The sequence below is a fragment of the Crocodylus porosus genome, unplaced genomic scaffold, assembly GCF_001723895.1.
Source record: "Crocodylus porosus isolate Cpor-Errol unplaced genomic scaffold, CroPor_comp1, whole genome shotgun sequence".
In the NCBI taxonomy this organism is placed as follows: Eukaryota; Metazoa; Chordata; order Crocodylia; family Crocodylidae; genus Crocodylus; species Crocodylus porosus.
Window position 1 is genome coordinate 3,374,348 of NW_017728918.1, and position 7,539 is coordinate 3,381,886.

The window sequence follows — 7,539 nt, forward strand, 5'->3', positions numbered from 1 at the left end:
GGGGTGGTGATTCTTTGTGAGTCAGACAGTCTGTGTCCTGTGTCAGGGTCCCCGAGAACATGGAGCTGACAGGTAACACGCTTTCAGTTTGCTCCAGCGGACCATGGTGTCTGGTTCCAAATTCAATGCAAAACTTTCCAAATGTTTCACTGTCTTTCTCAGTCCTGTTGTTGATCAGGCTACCGTATGCCATGACACCCCCAACACACCTAAATTGGGTTGCTGTCCAGTTTTGTTTTTTGGCGAAGTAGATGGTTTTTACAAGACCGGGTTGATGGTGGGTCTCAGCATTTTCGAGACTGACGGCCAGCCCCAAAAGTAAGTAATCCATCATGGTTTGTATGTCCTGCTGCAAAAGAGTGGCTCAGACAATCTGTTGCAAACAGTTTACAAACAAGTTCCCCAAAGGCTTAGTCTTCATTTGAATTCACTTTAAATCAAACAGACCGCCATTAGTCTAAAACCTTGTTTTCATGCAGGTGTCAACATCCCATGGTACTATCCACAAAAGTCAGCATGTTGAATAGGTGCTTAACACTGTTTGTTATTGGAAAAGGACTGGAGGTATCTCCACCATCCAGCAATCTTGCTATCGTACCAAGAGAGAGAAAAGCTTCTACAAACTTTCCCTGCTTATGTATTCAAATGCTTTAGACGGTCAATGAAAAACAGAGCGTTGATCCCCACATTGCTCCCTGTATTCCTCTTGTAACTGAGCGGCAGTGAAGATCTGGAGGACTTATTCTTTGCCTAAAGAAGCATTGACTATCATGCAAGAATCTTTTGGTTTAGTATAATTCTAGCAGTTTTGCCAGAAACTACAGACAAAAAGATGCCCCAATCATTATTGCACACAGTCTGATTGGTATTCTTCTTGCAAACATGTGCAACGTTTGAAGTTTTGTGGAGTCACTGGATGATACAACCAATGTTGGCTTTGTATACTTTATCTGAATTCCCAGCCCCAGTTTGCCAGCGGAAACTGTCTGAGTTGTGTATTTAGTTTTTTTCACTAAAGACAATGACTCAAGAATATCGTTAATGGCATAGTGAGGTAACAGGTCAACAGCTGAATCACTGGTCAAGGATCCTCTGTAAGTGCAGTCCTAAAATATTCAGCCCATCTTTCTAGGATTTGTTTTCACTTCATTTATGTATTCCATTTTTAACTTTGTTTTGGTAGATGTAGCAAGCCAAGTGGTTTTGGTCTTTTTTTTTTTTAAGGAAGCAATTTTCAAATTTTCTTATTAATTCCCAAAAGGCAACAGAAACTTCTTGCTGCTTTCTCCCACACAAATGAAAACCTTTATGGTATTACGTCAAGTATCCTGGATTTCTAGCCTGGGTAGAATAATGAAGTCAAGTCAAATCAGTCCTGATGCTGCTGTGACCACTGGGGCACCTTAGATGCTGTAACAACCCCCCTCCAATCTGCCCTGTTTGACTAGCTTTGTGCTCTCTGTCATCTTTGTGCACCACTTCTTAATATTGGTTCCCCAGAATAATGAAGGGAACGAACTAAAATAATTATTTTGCTCCTGTCCCCCATTTACAGCTTATTACAAAATGGATCGAGCCAAGTTATGGTCTGTTTGAGAGATCAAAGCATGCAAAATTAATGGGCATTTTTCATGCTGAACTTTCTATTCATTGGGACTGATGCTTTCTTTCTCAAGGAGAGGACCTCATGTCTGAGCTGGAAGGCTATGCATGTTAGAATAGGCTATTCTTGAATTTGAACCTCTGAAGGACAATCCTGGTCTGAACGCCCCAAGAGACAGGGATGGTAAATTTGAAAAGAATAAACATTATTGAGCTTTCAAATGAAAGATTGCAGAAAAAATGAGAGCAATATGCTTCAAGTTGCCATTGAACATATGTACGCCAGATTGCACTGGTAGTGATCACTAATATGCTTGAAATGCTTGATTCTTACGTAATGGCCTAACGCTGAATAAGAATTGCTCCATTACAAGTGAACAAACTGAAAATGTGCTACTTTGCTCAGTGCTGACTGAGGAAAAGGAGAGTGCCTTACTTTAGGTGATGCAGCCCCAGAAAAGGACATGGTTTTGAGTACCACATGACCTCCAAGACGCACTGCAAGCAGTAGAAGCATTATTGCCCTGGATCACTACTGTGAACTACCATGAGTTTTTCATAATGAAGTGAATCAGAACAAGCCCAGATGCAAAGATACAGTGTGACGTGATGCACGACTAGATGCAGGTATGAATGAATATGAGCAGATGCTTCCCAGCTCCATGGGGCTGTTGTCTATATGTAAGAAACACTCAGCAGCAAGAGCTGGCTGAAGAAAGGGAAGACCGAATTAGGTGCAACTGTCTGCTGTGGAGAGCGTAGGGTGGCTGCCATGGTCTTCGGTGTGTGTCTTGTGGAAAACATTTAACAAAGGAAGAGTTTTTGGCTGCCTTCCAGTTGGTGGGGTCTTGTATTAAGGGACAGCTTTAAAGTCCATATTCTTTCTCTTTTTTAAATAAAATAGGCAAAGCTGTTGCCCACACATACAGTGACCACAGCGCCATTTAAGAACAGTGGTTAAACCAGGTTCTGGCCAAACCAAGATATAACTTGATTTTATGGAAAAGGCACAGCTTCCCTGAGCTACGGATGGATGGATGGAGTAAATTGTACCACCACAGCTGTGCGTTTCAAGGCACGAGAGAATTATCCATCATTCATCCAAGGCCTGATTTGCTATAGCTGGGCCAGCGCTAAATCACTTGTTGGGGCTGCGTCATGTGTACATTACTTTGACAATTCGGGACAGCTTGACTTGCCACAGGTCCATCTGTTCCTATGCCTGTGGCTCGGTGTAAGTGCTTGGGAAGAAAGCCGAATAAAGCAGCATAACTAAAACTCAGAAGGTGAAACTCAAACAGGCGTAGCTCTGCCAGAGCCGGGGAGGATAAGGGCAAATTGAAGCAAGCCATGGTGATAGCACCTCCAAATGAGAACAGCAGGAGAAATGAAGGGCCAAGGTGTTCGTCTCTCGTCGTTGAGAGGTTTGGCCATTCCCTGGAGAAATGGGATAAGGCCCCCATAAGAGTCCTGGCCATGAGAATACCTGTAGACTTGAGGTCCTATAAGGAGTTGTCCTCTTTGCTCAGCTACTGGCTGCGCAGTTTCTGCCAAGCAACTATTTCCAGGTGCTGATTTCTAGTCATTTCAGCTAGAGAGCTGAGCTGTCTTTATGGCTCTGTGCATCGAGCCTTGTTAATGAGTGTTGAGCACTGGGCGCCACATAATTGGCTTTGAATATTCCACACCGCACTGCTAATTTGAGCCTAATTGCATGAAGCTCTTTCCACAGCTTTCTTATGAGGAGATGACAGGTGACCTGGATGGATTATGACATGTGTGCTTGGGCAGGCAGCTCTGTGTGCTCCGTTCATAAGAGCTCACTCTTTGTAGCCAGATGTGAAAAAGAAAAAAAAGATGCCTTTGGCCCATAGATGCAAAGCAGCTGTTGCGAATGCTCAGTTCAGGAAAGCTGGCACTATTCATGACTTCTGGTTCTGTACATTTTCCTCTCTGCCTCTGCTCCTTGAAAGCCCGAGATCTCAGTGCTTTTGGCCCTTTGCAGTTGACTCTGCTCCCTCAGCTGCAAATGTTTGCTCTCAGCAGACAGCTTTTAGCACCAGGAGGCCTGCCCCAGGTTCATCAGCTCTGAACAGCTGGCCGTCTCCAGCAGGCCGCTTCATCCTTCCAGCCCCCAAGTGGCCAGCACTGCGCGTTTGGCCTTGAGCATCTGGCTCGGAGCACTCTGGACGGTTTGTTCGGACCTGCTTAAGTTACAGCTCCATTTAAGCTTTGCTTTCTAATACCTCCCAAGAGCCATGGCTTAAATGGAGGAGAGTTGACTTATATGAAAATCCATCCTCCACTGAATCCCAGCAATATCCTGGCATGTGTCTGCCAAAAATACTCGTTCTTCTCCCCATGAAATATGCATATAAAAATGCCCCCAATCTGTGCTTGAAAAATGTACGGTGCCTAACAACATTATGGCACATGTTTGGCTCTGACAAGGATGATGCCCTATTCAATGCGTGTGTATACAGAAAAAAATCTTAGGGTATAGACAAGGTTCAGGTGTATCATTCCGCAAGGGAAATTCAGGTATTAGAAAAGTGTGCTACAGTTCTAGTCATTTATAATATTTAGCATGCTCAGGGAGTTATTTGTCATTCAACGCTAGAGAACATAAAAATGTAAACATGTTTATGCATAGCCGTACATTCATATAACTACAAAAATAACTCAGGGAGTTATTTGTCATTCAATGCTAGAGCACATATAAATGTATACATGTTTATCCATAGCCATACATTCATATAACTACAAAAATCCAACTCGAAGTAATGGATTTTTGTGGGGGATATCTTTTATTCAACCAACTGTATATTTGGGAGGTCCAATAAAAATAATCCTTACCTCTAACTTTTTTTCCCAGAACAGCGCATCTATAACTTCACCCCAATGCTACCATTAAGAATTAAGACATTTTAAATTATAGTCTTCCAATTTCTCAATGGACATTACAGTTAGTAGTCACACAAAATGAGTTAGTGGTTTAGGCTGTGGATGCAGGAGTAGTGCTGGGTGAAATTTTTAAAGTTTGTCAAGAAATGCACTTTTAGGGACAAACAAAACTAGCCGCTCTATTTGGAAGCTGTGAATTGTTTTGATTGGAAAAGGGGCAAAACTTGGAAGTCAAAACATTTTATTTCAAGACGTTTTACATTGAAATGACATTGTGTTTTGAATTGGCCTTTATTTAATAAAAGGGTTAAGAAATGAAATGAACTGGAATAGTTTGGGCAAATAAAATGGTGTTCACTTTTTATTTAATTGAGAGTGAAAAATCATCCTGCTCATAAAGTAAATTTTATGCTAGTGAACCCCACAAATTAGTTACTCCCACCTTCTAGTCAGGAAACGTGTGTTTAATTCAAAGATCTGCTACAGCTTTCCCAATGGACATCTGGTACTTCACTGAATCCCCTTGGTAATCTCTTTGGTTATCCACCTGTAAAATGGTAACAGAACTTCTTTTTCATACTGAAGGCAATGGGACTGTTCCCAAAGTGGTGAGGATCATTCTTTTAAACTTTCCCTTCCCCTTAATTATAACCATGCAATAACCTCTTAAGTCAATTTGGGAGCATACGCCACTGGGAATGGTAACCCATGTGCAGTTGAAAATGGGGATGCAGGTAGAGCCACACTGTTATTCTTGATATTTTTACTATTATTATCATTATGATTATTATTATTGCTGCTGCTGCTGTTATAGGAACACCGAAGAAACTTGACCAAGACTGGAATCTGTTGGGCTAGGCACTGTACATGCTTGCAATCTAAATAGACTAGACAGAGGAAGGCAGTAGCAGTATTTTTATTTGACAGGAGAACTGAGACGCCGACACTTGTTCAAGGTCACGCAGGAAGTCGGTAGTCGAATCAGGGACTGAACCCAGCTTCTTGCATCCCAGCCCAGTGTCCTATACTGAAAATCAAGATCAATGCGGTTTTCTGTTTATAGATGCATTTGTTTGGTTCTGGAAAACTGTAGAAGTCTTGGTTCAGAGATGATACCTTTTATTAGCCCAACTAAGAAATTGCAAAAAAAAATAACTTTTTCTGCAAGCTTTTGGGCACAAGCGCCCTTCCTCAGGGAAAATTAAAGATGGTAAAAAGTCCCCAAGGTAGAAAATAAACTTCATTTTTGCACAGAGGAAGCTGAAGGTGGAAGTCTGTTCCTCTGGGTCCATGAGAGTGTCTTTGTGATTTGCTCTTTGATGTGTGGATCAGGCACGCTTCCTTCCCGAGTGGTGTCATATGGCAGAAAGGCAAGGAGGTGCAGAAATCTTTCGTGTTCAGCAATGAAGTTTAAATCCAAAACCAGCTAAAATTCAGCATTTTTCACATTTCAGGGATGTATTTGGTAGCCGTGTTGGTCTGAGACAGAAACAGAAATGCAAAACTCTAGGGTTTGCTTGTTTCTGACACTCATGAAAAAATAGAAGAAACTTTCTCACCGTACAGTAAAAACTCAGCGTTATATCACTGAAAGGCAGAAAGGTAAGTTCGTGCAGCCTGCCTGGCCTATGTCTGGCACTAGTCAGTGTTATTAGTACCTCAAGTGAATAGAGGATTTACCAGATGAACAAAATCCTCAGCAGGAAAAACTCTTTATCTTGCAGCTCTTTTGCCGCTTACGCAAGGGTGCGTCTGCACAACAATGTGTCAGGCTTAATAAAACAAGCAGAGAGAGTGTGAACATATCCACTTAGCAACAGATCTGTGGACAAGTGAATAAACACTCCACTGTGTGCGTGTGTTAGAGTTCAGTGGGTGCCAATCCAAGAGGCATCTGTCTCTTCTGTTGGCAGGGACTTCTGAAAAAAGCAGCATGCAGCATCCCTGACTTGCACAGCCAACTGCACGGCCGCCAGCGTGCTACCAAAGCTCCAAGAGCCCAAATCAATGCATGGCTTATGGCCCAATGTTATTTATGCTGACTTGCACTGTTTAGATAGCATTTTCGTGTACATTAGTTGATGCATTTGCGATTACTGAAAATAAATTATTGTATCGTTTTCTTTTAAATGTGCCAGAGATGGGATCTGGCTGATAATGCAATGGATAGATTGGGGAATGATTTTGCTTGACAAACTGTGTTGGGTTTCTTGAATAATCTATTTTAGCCCAATTCTACTGGCTGCTCGGAAGTCCATGGAGCTGTGCTTATTTGCTCCACCAGAAAATTTGCCCCAGTAAATCTTATGTTCTTGGAAAAGTGAATCCACCCGCTCCTGGAAGTTTGTCTAAGAAAAAATACCATACTTTTTAGAACTGAGTTAACGAACAGGGTTCAAAACTTCACCAGTCACCTAGTATGTACACAACTTAAAACTGGAACTGGCAGAAAGGCAGGGTTTCCAGTTGACAGGAAATTTCTTCTTTTTTTTTTTCCCTCTTGTTTTTCATTTGATTTGAAGACAAATCTGACCCAAACTATTTTCCCGCCCCCCCCAAATTTCCCACGAACTGGAAATTCTGAGAAATTTCCTTCTTGGAAGCACTGAAATACGGGGCTTCAGAGAAACAGTCCCGGCCCCTGCTGCTTCCCGGTGAAATATACACACTCGTCACTTTCGCTGCTGCTAGTTGGGAGTGTCAGGTTCCCCCAGCAGCTGCCTGCAGAGACAGACCCCGGGAGCCAGTCCTAGGACTCCCAGGCTCCACGTCCTAGCTCCACAGCAGGGAACCTGGAAGCTCTGACAGCCCCGGCTCCAGACGGACTCTCAGAGCTTCCAGGTTCCCGACTGTGGGGCTGGGAACCGAGCCCAGCTTGGAGCTGGGTTCATGCTCCGCAGCGGAGAGCTTGCAAGCTCGGGCATGGCTGGCTGCCCCAGAATGGCAGACCCCGGGCTTCTGAGGTCTGGGGACCTGGGATGCTCACCCGTGAGTGTAGCCAGGACCATAGACCCTGGCAGCTCTGGGTCAGTG